The sequence below is a fragment of the Pinus tabuliformis genome, chromosome 2_1, assembly GCF_031772625.1.
Source record: "Pinus tabuliformis cultivar Carrire ecotype Pingquan chromosome 2_1, CPIR1, whole genome shotgun sequence".
Lineage (NCBI taxonomy): Eukaryota > Viridiplantae > Streptophyta > Pinopsida > Pinales > Pinaceae > Pinus > Pinus tabuliformis.
Window position 1 is genome coordinate 666,584,439 of NC_142299.1, and position 13,886 is coordinate 666,598,324.

A 13,886-nucleotide genomic window follows, 5' to 3' on the forward strand; every position below is an offset into this window, starting at 1 on the left:
ACCTGACAATGTTACTTCTCTAGTTTTGTTGAGAATATTATTGTCATAGGCCTCTATGTCATGTGAAAAATATATTTTTTTATTGTAAGAGTGTCCTAAAGAATTGTATCCCAATGCCTCCCTTATTTTGTTTTAGTTATAACATTGTCTTCTTCACTTTTATCAGTGGTTAGGTTGTTCTAATATTTATGAGTTTTCCATTTAACTTAGACCAGCAAACGTAGGTTGTTCTAATATTTATGAGTTTTCTATTTAACTTAGAATAGCTTTGAAGCAAGTTACACCAACTAGACCAATAAGACATGCCCTTGTTGGGTTCGTGATAGATTTCATGTCTTTTATGGCTTCACTTCTCTCTTCATTGTGGTTGCACTTCCCTTTCTATCTAGCCTTGCAGGTATGTTAGGAGGTTTGAATATGCCAATGACTTTTGCATACCTTTGTTTTTATGTCAGTTCATATTAAGAAATTTTTAAAAGATATAACAAAAGTTTTAAAAATGGGTTTCTTGGGGTTCTTTATGATACTATGTAGGGAAAAATTAAATATTACAAGTTAGGTGAGGGCAATTTAAATATAAAACCATCACAAAAAAATTCACTGATGGGCGGGGGGGACGGCGTTGAATTTAACCCCCGACCTAGTGCATTGTGAAAAAAACATGTTCATAGAACATTTTCCAACTGTCAGAATGTTCCTTGAAATAATTATTCCAACTCATGATGTCCTATTAGACTGCATTCCAACCTTTGATACTTTGTCCTACGACTGCAGTTTTTATGACTATGATCAAAACTATTGCAAAACCCTGTAATATGTTTCATGTAGAACGATTTTCACTTTTTCACCTATATAAATACAGAATAATTTTCCTTTTTCATTAGCGCTATACTTGTCAAAATGGTACGTCAAATGAGATGTTTCCTAGAATCTTCTGAACTTGATTGAATTGTGTCCTCTTTATTTCCATCGTTATCTTTATCTTCAGTCTCTTCTCTGGCAAAATTAGCATTTCAAATTTTGGTTTTGACATCATTTTCTTCTTGATTGGTTGCATTATATGAATGATTCTTGATCATATTTTCAATATCAGTAGAAGAAGCTCTAGCAAGATTAAACATCTTAATAACAACATCTAGATGCTCTTTCCATGTTGGATCTTCTAAACTAAACTCCACTTGTGAGCATTCAAAAAACATATTCCCCAAAGTAGATGGATTTGAGATCTCATTACACTAGCTTGTTTTGTTACTTTGGTAGTGAATGCTACCATCTCCTTAGTAGAATATCCATCAACCCCACCTAGGTTGTTTTTACTTTTTAGGATCTCATCCTTTTTGGTTGCAGATGGATATTTTAACTCATTTTGGCACTACTCTTCTAGCTTCTCCCACATTTTAGTTTCACACCACATCTTCTCCTCTACACTATTGAAAAACTACATATTTTTTTAAGAATCCCATGTATCAATATAAACCTTGCTAACCAAAGCTAGAGACCATCGATTTTTTTCACTTTCAAAATATTGTTGATCTAGTGCAAGAAATCCCTCAAAGAAGTTAGGATTTATCCTCAAATCTTCCTCATACTTTTGTCAAGCTTGGGAGTATTGATCATGGACCCAATCATATGTAGTTTGAAATTGTTTTGTAACTATTTCCTTTGAAGGATTTTCATCCAAAGGAATCTGCTTCCTAGTTGAACACATATGGACATTTCCCCAATTGAAAAATGAAAAAGCTGCCACCTCCTGGAACTTGCATGCTTCCATCTCAAAGAGGTGTTGGGCTTCTTCATCGGTCATTGTTTCATCCAATTCCTTGGAGCATAACTCCATTCCTAGATCATGCATATCCAAGTGAGAATTTGGATCAATGCCTACATGTGTGCAAAATAACTGAGAAAATTCAAATAGTCATTCATCAATTTCAACTTCTTTTCCTTCAAGCTCATCCCCATTTTTGTCTTTACAAGTTTCCTCCAAGGATACCTGCTTATTAGGTTCTTTGCTCAGGTCTTCTACTATGCTACCGTTTCTTTCTCCTAATGAACTAGAAGCATTCTCCTCTTCTTTAACATCCTCTTCTTGAACTCCATCTACTAGAGGTTCCTCCTCTTCTTCAATCAATGGCTCCTGCTCAAGATTCACCTCGACCACATACAACCTGAAAGGATCATTTGAAAATATTTGATTAGAAATTTCTTTGTCGTTCAAGCCCCCGTTTGCAGAGGAGTTTGTGTTTGAGTTCCATATCCTTTTCTTCTCAGCAAGCTGAGCTGCAGCAGTTTCTGCCAATCTAAGCTCTTCTATAGTTGTAATAGTCACAATATCCCCTTCCAATTCCTCGTATTTTATTAAAACTACCTTGGACGAGGAAAATCATTTCATCAATATTTATCTCAACTACTTAAATTTGTGTTTGTATGGCATTTGACTAAGACTTATATCATGCTCAATTGTAAGTTTCAATGGTCTCCATTGAATTTCTGCTTGTGATTTCTTCATAGGTTGAGGGGCATGTTTAACCTCGTGATCTTCAGAACCATTAGATTTTGTGGATATTACACTAGACAATGCCCTGGAAGATTCTAAGACTGAGGTATTTTGTGGTGAAGAAGACCTTTGGAATACATTGGAAGAGGAGGTTCCTACAAAGGGGGGCCATTGGATTGATTACTCAATTTATCACTAGGAAGCCTCTCCTATTGATTTTTCTTCTTTGGCATAGGTCTAGCAGGTAAACAAGGCCCCATACCACCAACAAGAGTTCCTTGAACTACTACTTCCCCCATGGCTACAGGAGAAGTCCCTGAATAGGTAGGCACTATGGGCCTATTTTTCAGGTCTTGGTGAGCATATTGACTTTTCCCAAGAGCAACACATAACCTTTTTACAAGTTCCAAGCCATCCTGGTGATTCACATCAACCTGTAAAATTTCATGCACATCTTGCATGTGTAATTCTAGACTACCCATAGCCTCATATGCTCGTTCCCTTCTAAAAGGAGCCCTATTAAAATGAGGGTGTACTTCAAGAGCGAGTGTACATTCGCTAACAACACTTTCATATTGAACATGCTTCATCTACATCATGAATGCTACTTGATTTCTATAGAAGATGGCATGGTCTAGGTGATTCCTAGAGATACGATTGAAAGCCTTTTCATAATGTTCTCAAGCATCCACATAGTCTTTGTTTTGGAATGTCTTGTTGCCTTCCTCTTTGAGCTCGTGTATCCTTTTGAGGAAGAGTCATGGATCAAGTTCCACTTTACTTCCAGTGACTACTCTCGATTGCTCAGTAGTAGAAACTTCCCTTCTACCCTTTCTTTTCCTCCCCCCATACCTTCCCATGACATCTTCCCAGCAAAGAGAAAGATACCCCAACCAATAATATGAACTAGTCTTAGATTATATTTTCTCTCTATACTAGATAATGCCTCACAAAGTTTTCTTTCTATGCTCAATAAAAACTTTTGGGCCAAACCCAACTAATCTAAATTCCTCGACACTTCACAATCTCCCAAGATATGGATCTATACTTTCATTCCATCACTAGATACTTCTATGAACTACTATTTCCTCCACAAACTAGTTTCAAATCGGCATAGATCAGGGTATACAATCCCGACAATGGAGATCCTGTCTAGACTTCTAACTAGTTTCAACCATCAATTTCCTCTCTAACCTATCCACTATTGAGTGAAATCCAATCTTGGCGAACTTAAAAATCTTAATGCTAATGTGCATGCCATTCTAAATTATAGATACAAACTATACATAAAAGCTGCAACTAATCAAGTTTGAATTTTGATCACGACCCATGATTGAATGCAAATGAATCCAATATGTTTAAGCTATAAGTAATCCTAAACTAAGATGTAATGCCATTGAATAATGCATACTGAAATACGATTTTTCAGAGAAGAGTACCATTCATTTTTGTTAAAAATCTTCTACATTTCATTATAACGATGAAAACATTATTAGGAATTTTCAACTTATTTCCAAGTATAATATTATATTGAAACTGGTAATATCATCTCTTGCAAAATTTACCATGATAAATGCTAAACATAACCATTTTAAGGTCATCTCAATATCAAGTGGTATACGAAGGCTTGTACAATTATGCCAAAGAAAGATTTCAGCAAAAACCCATCCCATTCAATGTCCATTTGCACCCAAAATTTAAACATGTGGAGATGAGCCTCATTAAACTTACAAAATTAGTTAGCACAACCAATATTCTAAAATTATCTCATGTGGGTTGTGGTTGAGTGCTACATCACTTTGTATCTTTTTCTTAGTTAGTGCACATAATTGGAGTTGCAGACTTTCAAGAGATGGTGAGGTGCTTGGATTCAAAACATCTAGTTAGTTGACTCCTAACAATATAAAAAATTCCTTCAAGACATTTTCTATATGTGAAAGGTCTCTCAACTCAGACCTTTCAAGAAATTTGAAAACATGCCAAAAATTGATATTGTCATTCATTATAGAATGTTCATTACAATCCAGATTGTTTAGCTCTCAATAAGAAGACGTTCCAATTCAGAACTAGAGATAGGAAAAAGTCAAATAGGAGCTTAGAAATGAGAGAGGTGATATTTGGAAACATAATTCCTTCCCTTGTTAATTTGATTGTTCCTCAAGAGGCCTGGAATTGCTGCTAAGAGAGTTGAAGCTCTGTACTTTGTATATTTATCCTGTAATAATTTGTCATTTCAGTTTCTTTGTTTTTCTATATATAATGTTGATTGACACAAGCATAGAATCAATGAAAGGTCAAATTCACACATTATAAATGAATTCAATTATTGAATATTTAGCAATAGGAATTTGGAACTATATGCTATCAATGAAGTGGTTATTATGAAGAAAATTATTATAGTAGAGGAGAGGTATATTGTGGATGTGTGTAAATGATGCATGTATTAAGTGTTCAGAAATGTAGGATGACAAATAACATCTCACATAGGTTTCAGTGTGAACTTGTGGGAAATGGTTTGAGACACTTCACTCATTCCCACCTTAGAAAAGTGGTCATTTATTCCATCATGTAATTTCACTTGAAAAATAAAAGAAAAGTGAAAGTCTAATATTTTCAAGATTTATGGATTTAAATGAAATGTCAAACCAACTCCAAGGATGCAAGGAAATGTTGAACTTCCTAATTACACAACAATTGATGCCTTTTGAAGGTAGCATGAGGTTTCAACCCAGGTATCCCTTTAATTTATAAGATGATTTCACAGCTCTGAAAGTTGTTCGAGTTTCAAGATATCTACTTTTGTACATTTGTTTGGGAAGGTAGCTTTGAATAATTTTATCAAATAGAATACATGATTTTTTTCTTGTAAGAATTTCCAATGGTTTGGGTGATGATTTGGATATTTTCTCAAAGCATTTATCACTACTCAAGTCTGTTTTCACATTCAGTTTTCAAATTCTCTTCTAGATTTTCTAAAATTGTTGTGGTTGTACTAATAGTGGGAATGTAGACTAGAATGTTAGAGGAGGGTTTATCACTATGTATTGTATTATGACATTACTATATGGATTTTGTTGCAAGCATATATCATTTGAATTTTTATAAATTAGTATGTTTTGCTAAGGGAAATAATATTCCTACTCCTTTTATGACATTTAACCAAACTAGATTTCCATCAGAGATTCTTCAAGAGGTAAGATTGTCTACTTTCTCATGCTTTCGATTACATCTAAGAATTTTGTAAGGTAATTGTGTCTCTTCTCTCTTATACTTGAGTTACAGTATTATTTATCCTTGTTTCTACAATTATTATTAGAAACTCTGTTGTTATGTGAGAAACATCCCAGTTACTTGTTAACTATTGGGTTGTGTTATATTCTTTACATGACTAGCTCCCATAGTTAATCGGGGTGTTAGAGGGGGGGCAGAGCCCCCCCTCCATTGTGTTGATTGCACAGCAGGGGGGGTGGGGAGGTCACAGGGGGTTTGAGGGGGGCGGTTAGTCCCCCTCTACAGGGTCCGAGGCAATGCCACAGGGAAATTTTTTAGGACCCTGTATTAGGTGGGCGGACCTACCTATGGTTTTGTGCATGGTTTTCGCACATAGTTTTGTGAACGATGGTTTTATTTCCATGGTATTAGATGCTTCAGCATGTATATATATGTATTGTAACATTGAAAGGAACATAATGAAGAATCAATCTAGTAGTCCCGGTTTTGGGATCTAGGAGAAATTCTTTGTGTATTTGTTTTATGTGTTATGCTCTCGCTATTGTTTATTTTCCATGTTTTAGAATTTGTATGTAGGTAATTTATGTACGGGGTTAAAACCTACATTAACTCAGATAACAAGCTACAATCCATGATGTGTTTAGTGCCAAAATCACTTGTTTTTTATCCCTTGTACTTCTTACAGGTACGATATTTTATCTAGAGAGGATCATATGTTGTATGTTGTACTGCTATACAACAAAAGCATTGCTCCCTGCTCTCCTACTTGGCCTTCATGTAGTTGGGGCCTATATGTTGGGGATCATTGTTTGAGGGTGGATTTCAAGTCACAGTGTGATTCATGACTACCTATATTTTGGGCTAGCCATATATCTTGTGAAGCATCCCAATACTTTTGTCACATGTTGCTTGAACAAGCAACCATGCAAATTGGAAATGTTTCTTCTTTGTTATTGATGTGTTAAGTTTTGTGATGTTTTTAGATAGACTAATTGATGGGATTACTTTTAGAGTATGCAAGCTAATTTGTGATACAAACTTTTTTCATATTGTCTCAAATGTTGGGTTTATGAGCTACGAAATGCATTATTATCCTCCCCCACTCCAATAGAGACATAATCATGGCCTATTTCTATGCAAAATCAGGACATAGTAGACATTGCCAAAACAAGTTCTAGGAAAATATCAAGTTATCTTTTACCTTCGTTTATTCATCTTGGACACCATTGTAGCAACATTCAGATGGGCCACAGTACTTGTTTTTGCACCAATGTGAGAGCTTGCAACTCAAATACAAGAGGAAGTGATGCCATTGTGATGACATCCAAAATGTTGGTAATATTTTCAGACTGCTAGCATTCAATCATTTATACATATTTACCTTTCTTGAAATTCCACTTTGGACTTTGTTCCCTCCAATACACTCAGAATTGGTATTTTCACATCTCACACAGATATGCTCTTTCACACAATCCTAATGCAACCATGCTACCATAGTTTTCTTCCTTTTTTGTGGTGTATTTATCTAGAAGACCACGTTATGGGCACATCATGAAGTCCATGTCTTCATACAAACCAACGTATTCTAGTTTGAAATAAGGAAATAAAATATTAATTCATCTTACCTCAAAAATCTTTATATCCAGAGGTAATTCCCATACCATACCCATTTCCAAAAGGGAATTATGCCCTCTCCTTTGGAACTCAATGAAAACCTTGCAAAATTAAAAAAAAATGAGGTTAAATGTCTTTCCACACATTTCTTTATTTCAGAATTACAACAATATTTAGAGTTATCAATGCCATCAATTGAAATGTCTAGCGAGAGCTCAAGACACCACACTTTTCAGAAAACCAATTTAATACTGGAATTACAAAATTCCAATGCATTCCTATACATATTTTTCAATGGATCTCAACCCATTCAACACATTTTCAACATCAATCTCCTTCCTGGCATTAAATTATATACAAGGCAATTTTCCCTCCAACGCACATCTATTGGATGATCATTTTTTCATATCCATTTCTATGATCAACAAGCATCAAAAGAAAAATATCTTCAATGATCAAACCATAGCTTCTCCAACACAACTCATAGTGACATTATACTTCATGAAATTCAAGTTCTATACTTAAAACTTTATCGCAAAGATCATAAATTGAATATCCTCTTTGAGTCCATCTCACATTTCCAAGACTCATATGTCTAACTGGGACACTAGGAATCCTTTGATGGTTTTCCTCTTCGCCTTCTAATATAGAGGTTTCCCTTATGTCTGCTAGTATTTTATCTCATAATTCCTAGCTATGAAATCATGTCGTTCACCTCATTAAGTCTTCACTTCAGGCTCTTGTTCAAATTTCATGTACATGAATATTTCAATTTATTCACAATTGTTATGAGATTCACCTAATACCTTTCATTACCTCTTTCTCTACAATACCAACACCATAAATTTATGATTTATACTCTCATTATACCAAGGCAATTCTATACGTAAAACCCCTTTCTTGAATTCATAAATGAATATGTCTACTATCTCTATTTGTAATAGAGTTTCCTCATGCCTGCAACTTACTGTAGTTCTTACTATGAACTACAAGATGACAATCATAACCCATTTCTACTTGACTATCATCCTTGTAGATGAGGACATACAAACTAAAGGTAGAGCCTTATACAAAGTCCAAGCATTTTTTAAGATAGAAAACAACTTAGATGTCAGAAATCACTAGCTTATTGGTTTGTATAATGATTAGAAATCATGATTTCTTAGTTGGTGGATTTTCCATATGCTACATACTCTGCTCTCTCCACTATTTGAGGGGTTATCATGGCCCTCTTTGATCTCACTAATCTGGTCTATCATGGATTGGCTTAACTTCTCAATAGCTCAATTTCTCCTTTTTTGCAACTATCCTATTTTTATACTACTCACTTTGTGAATGGATGTTGATGTTCTGCACGATTTCTACTTCCCTCGCCTTCTCCTTCAAGTACCCCATTGACTTGGATAACATTGTATTAGTTTTCTCCAATTTTTTAGTATTCTCTTTGTGTTATGAGATGTCAAATTGCACCCACCCAACTTCTATGTCTGTAGCTGAGAAATTGGGGCAGTTGTTTCTCATTCTAGGGTACTTGGGAGACTCTAAGATAGTCTTGAGGCTAATAATATTTGAGGAACTTTCTATTGACCTTGCTACTTCTACGATTTTTTTGGTTGGGAATCTCAAGAATATCGCTAAAGGATATTAAGTGATTTCCTTCTTTCCCATGACTGTTTATCTTATCTTTTTCAGTTTGTACCTTGTTGTTTAGGTCATGTGCCAGACATGTGTTTGGTAGGTGTCCTATGAATAGGACATGTGGAAAATGTGTCAAACATGTATCCTCATGTATTGGTGTCCAACACTAGGATACAAGACATGAGGCAGGTTTGGAGGTGTCTTATTACTTAGTCACTAAGTAAAACACACAACCTTATTTTTCAAAGTAAATTTCACCTCCTTCTAGCTTGAGCACTCCTCGATAAAGTTCATTTATTTCTTCCATTGTAACCATAATTCCAGTGAAGAGGGTTTTGACCATGTCAAGTGGTTTTCAAGCTCATGTCAACAAGGATGTTCTCCAATTCTATTTTTCAAAAGCTTCAAATGATAACATTCCTTTATTGTTATGTTTTCTCATGGCATTCCTTTACTGAACTTAACTTCAAAAGTTCAATTTTTTTGTCTCATAATCACTAAAATTTAGAATACACGGTTTATGTACATTGTGTAATGGGGTAAATGACAAGTAGTTTTTCACTTTGAATGACTTCAATGCTTGAGTGATCATGGTTCTCCTTCACCATTTCTTCAAGTTCTATTAAACACTTTTGATTACACTCTTCATAGGTTATAGAAGCTTTCTTCAAGGGATCCTTCCATGTAGGTTTCCCATAAATCCAAAAATTCATCAATGAGGGGGAATAATATATTGATATTCAATGGATCTCATTTTTCCACTAGGCTTTTGTGGTTGAATGGAACAACATAAAATGGTTGCAACTCTTTTAATATTTCTTAGAATAACTACAATGAACCTAAATTAGAAATGGAATTAATGCTTTTCTTCAAGTGGCATTAGCGTGACCTCAATTTGGTTCACAAGTAGAGAGAAAATCAAGCCACGAGAAAAGTTTCTAGTTTTGATAACCATAACTTGTAGAGTTGGAAAGTTGACTTTTTAAGGGTATATCTTCCTCAATATTACTTAAATTTTCTATTATGACCCCAATCTGGAAATGGTATCAAAAATTTTCTTTGGATGACACTGGTGTGATTGCAATTAGGCTCTTAAACAAAAACAAAGACTAAAGTCATGCCACGATATAATAGTTAATTGATCTCATTTTTTTGGCTATGGTTTTGAGGTTGCAACTTAAAATTCTTGTAACTTCTTCAGTATGGCTCAAAATTGTAATTATAACCCTTTTCAGAAATGGTGACACAACTACACTTTTGATAGCATTTGGTACGGCTGTAGTATGGCTTCTAAGAAAGGAGAAATGTCACTGTAAGATAATCTACAAAAAAAAACAACATGATTTCACATGACCAAAATTGTTGCTTTGATACTAATTGTTAAGATCGATAGTGCATAATAATATCAAAAATAGAAGTAACACACAATTGGACATCAAAGGATTTCTATTATCTACACTAATCAAGTGAGGGAAATATCTCCCAACCACTTCAAAGGCGATGATCCCCAATACAAGTGCCAAAGCATTATAGGTAAAAATTCCTTGATTACATGAGGATTACTCCATCCCTAGTTACAACCACTCTAGTTATCAATGCACTAATCCACCATTAGTGGACCTTACGTAATGAACATAGTTATTTTTATTTATTAACCATCATAGTAGGCTTTTATTAATGACTAGGCCACTTTACATTAATTAACCACACTACATCTATAAACTTAACTCTAATGGACATTTAGGCCAATATTACATTACTGGAGAGGGTCATGATGATAATTGCACCTTGGAGTGAAGTTGATATAGGGGATTTTGGGCACTATAGCAGATATTGTGTTTCACATGATAGTTGTGGATTATTTGGATTTACGCAACTTACTAATATTATAATACGGAAATTTAGATCATCATAATGACATTGTAATGATGTTATTAGAATGTGCCTCAGTGTGGGTTTTGTCACTAAAATGTAATTTGTGTGGTTAGTTGAAGTTTAATGTGGCCATCTAACCAAGCTTGTGCTTACCTGATACATTACTTTTATTCTTTTGGGCATGATTTCTAGGCCCTTTCTCTTAGTGATCCCTCTAATCCTGCATCCTTCTCTTCCCTCTTTTTTTAGAAGTTGATGTGACATTTGGGTGTGTGCAATCTATCCATCATGATTCCTTCCCTCTGCTTCTATTTCTCTATTGATCTTATTATAGAATCCTTGGACTAGTATTGGCATGAGGGCGGCATCTATCTTATCCTTTCTCTATTGTTTCTTACTTATTTTAATAAGGACATGTGATGCTTTCTCTCCACTACCTTGAAATGACGTTATTTTTGTTTTCTGAATTATTACTGAATTTCACTGATAATAACCTAGATTTGTATATTTATTTTAACATCAAATTTACATCATGGTAAACATATGAATATCCCATTAAGTATTACCTAAATATGGTTCAAAGAATCTTAGATTTAGCCTAAACATGTGGTACAGTAATTTTTGAGGTGTGGAGTTTTATTAGAGGCACTATTTGTTTGTTTTTTTTGGTTAGAAAAAGGGTTTTCTCTTGGTTTTATGTGACTTTAACTTTATCATGTGTATGGTGTTTAGAAATGGGGAAGAATAGTGTATGCCATTTATCTTGTAGAAATTGATGCTGAATGAAAGGATACAAAGTTTACCTAAGCTACAGTCTTCTTTGGTAAAGACAGAGGAACATTTTAAAAAGTTGCCTAAGAATACACCATAAATAGAGTTTGAACACAAGTAATATATGGATTTTTCTTTTGCAAATATGTTGTTTTTCTACCCAAGATATCACAACATGAAAAATATTGATATTGTAGGAATTGTTTGAGGACCTCATTAAGGTCAATTTTTATGATGTCCTACTTGATTGATATAATTTCATGACAGGAATTCTTTAAATATGAACTAACATGTTCCTGAAACAAATCATATTCAAAATTTATAGGGATAAAAGATAAAGAAAAAATGGCAATGCCTTCATTTGATTGTTACTTGACTCTGATGTGGGCAGGTTGCAGTGAATGGGATTGGAAAATGGATGGGGAGATAATGCTGAACATGCTTTGGATATGATTCATTTTTTGTTCGAGAGCCTTGAGGTACCTACGCCATTTACTTAGGAAATGTTTCTAGTAGGGATTCCTATGGCTTTTAATGTTGTGATTCTTTCACCTCATGGTTATTTTGGGCAAGAAAATGTTTTAGGAATTCTAGACAAGACACTGGTGGATACACAAACAATTTTTTTATAATTGTAATATTCATTCCATAATATCCTCTCTTTATTGTTTGATTGTAGTTTTAAGGTTTCTTTTGATTTTGGTTTGTCTTTTAACAATGAAATTGAAAATACGTAGTATCATGTCCATTTAAAAACATCCAAAGCTTGAGGATGAGTTTAGTATTACATGATATTAATTGAAATATTTTTAGTTGCTTTGGGTTAAAATATTTTCATGACTGCTAAAAAAGTTTACTTTGATGTTTTTATTTGAGCACAAGTTATCTATATACTTGACCAAGTTCATGCATTAGAGAATGAAATGTTGTTGCGAATAAAATGACAAGGATTAGACATCACACCTAAGATTATTTATTTTAACAAGTTATATACACCCTGAGCTTTTTAGCATGTAACTTGTGATGAGGCTCATCAATAAGTAAACTATATGGGTCACAATGCCACTCTCTAGCTTATTAAGATTGACTTTTCTCACATTTGTTTACATGTTTTGTTATATTTTCTTTAGTGAGAAGGGTAAATGTGAGTTGTTGTGTCATGTGGCCTAATATGTATTAAAAGCAGGAACTAGAGAAGTTTTGGGCTAATTTAAGTGCTGGAACTCGAGGTGGGAAAGAAAGAGAGATTTTAGGAGACTAGTCTCCCTCCTTTAATCCTCAAATCATTCGAAGATTCCTCCACCATATCTTATAAGTTGAGAGTTACTAGCAGCCAAGAAAGTTGATTTCATGGATAGCCAAGAAAGTCGATTTTAGTCAAAGACAAGTTATTCTTGAGTCAGGGACCCAAGTATCTCTATTTGTTGGGAAGTTGTTGGTAGCTTCAATTTGTAAAAATAAGAGAGCTAAGGGACTTATTAGTATTTCAATTTTTTGATGTAGCCTATAGGCAATTTGAGTTGAAACATTGTGACTGTTGTTTTCCATGTTGTATTTGATATTTTGATTATAATGGGAAATTTGACCTTGATCTAGCACTAAGTTGGCTCAGAGGGCTGAAGCTCTTGGGTTAGGTCCCAATCCTAGCAGTAGAAGTTCCTCTTTTTGTATATGTATTTTGAGATTAATATGATAGTTAGATGCTAAAATTATCTATGTTTTGTTTAGCTTAACAAGTATTTGAATGACTTATTAATCTTGTTTCCATTCATTTGAATAAGTAGGTCAGTGGTGTAGTAGTGAAGAAAATTACTTCAGAAAATCTTGTGACAATGGGCTCTTCCTCATCTCCTTTGTGGGATCATGCTTAGAGGGCCCCACTCTAACAACCCAAAAAGTAGGGTTTTTATTTTGGTAATTTCATAGATTAGGTTCCATGCTTAAATAAATCATTGATTATGATTATTTGAAGCACCTGCAATTGTTATCTTTTTCTTAAGTTTTCCATAGCTTAGAAGGCATTCCATTCCATAGGTTTAGCCATTGTAAATAGATAGATCATCTTTCTCAAAACTCAACTCATATTTTCCATGTTGGTATATAGTGATGCATAGATGAAGAGGATAACAAGTTTTGTTGTAGGGATTGTTGATCTACAGGGAGGAATGTAGCCAACCAGATTCAGCTAAGTCTTCTCCACCTTTTGCTAAGGCATACTAGCCTGTTGGCATTTTGGCACAGATGTGGCGCTTTGATACAGGTC

At 34.4% G+C, this 13,886-nt stretch overlaps 1 pseudogene; it reads right to left on the bottom strand.

Annotated features, from left to right (window-relative positions):
• Positions 1–1,013: 1,013 nt before the first annotated feature.
• LOC149202358 (protein CLMP1 pseudogene) lies at positions 1,014–3,354 on the bottom strand (annotated as a pseudogene).
• Between the last annotated feature and the right edge of the window lie 10,532 nt (positions 3,355–13,886).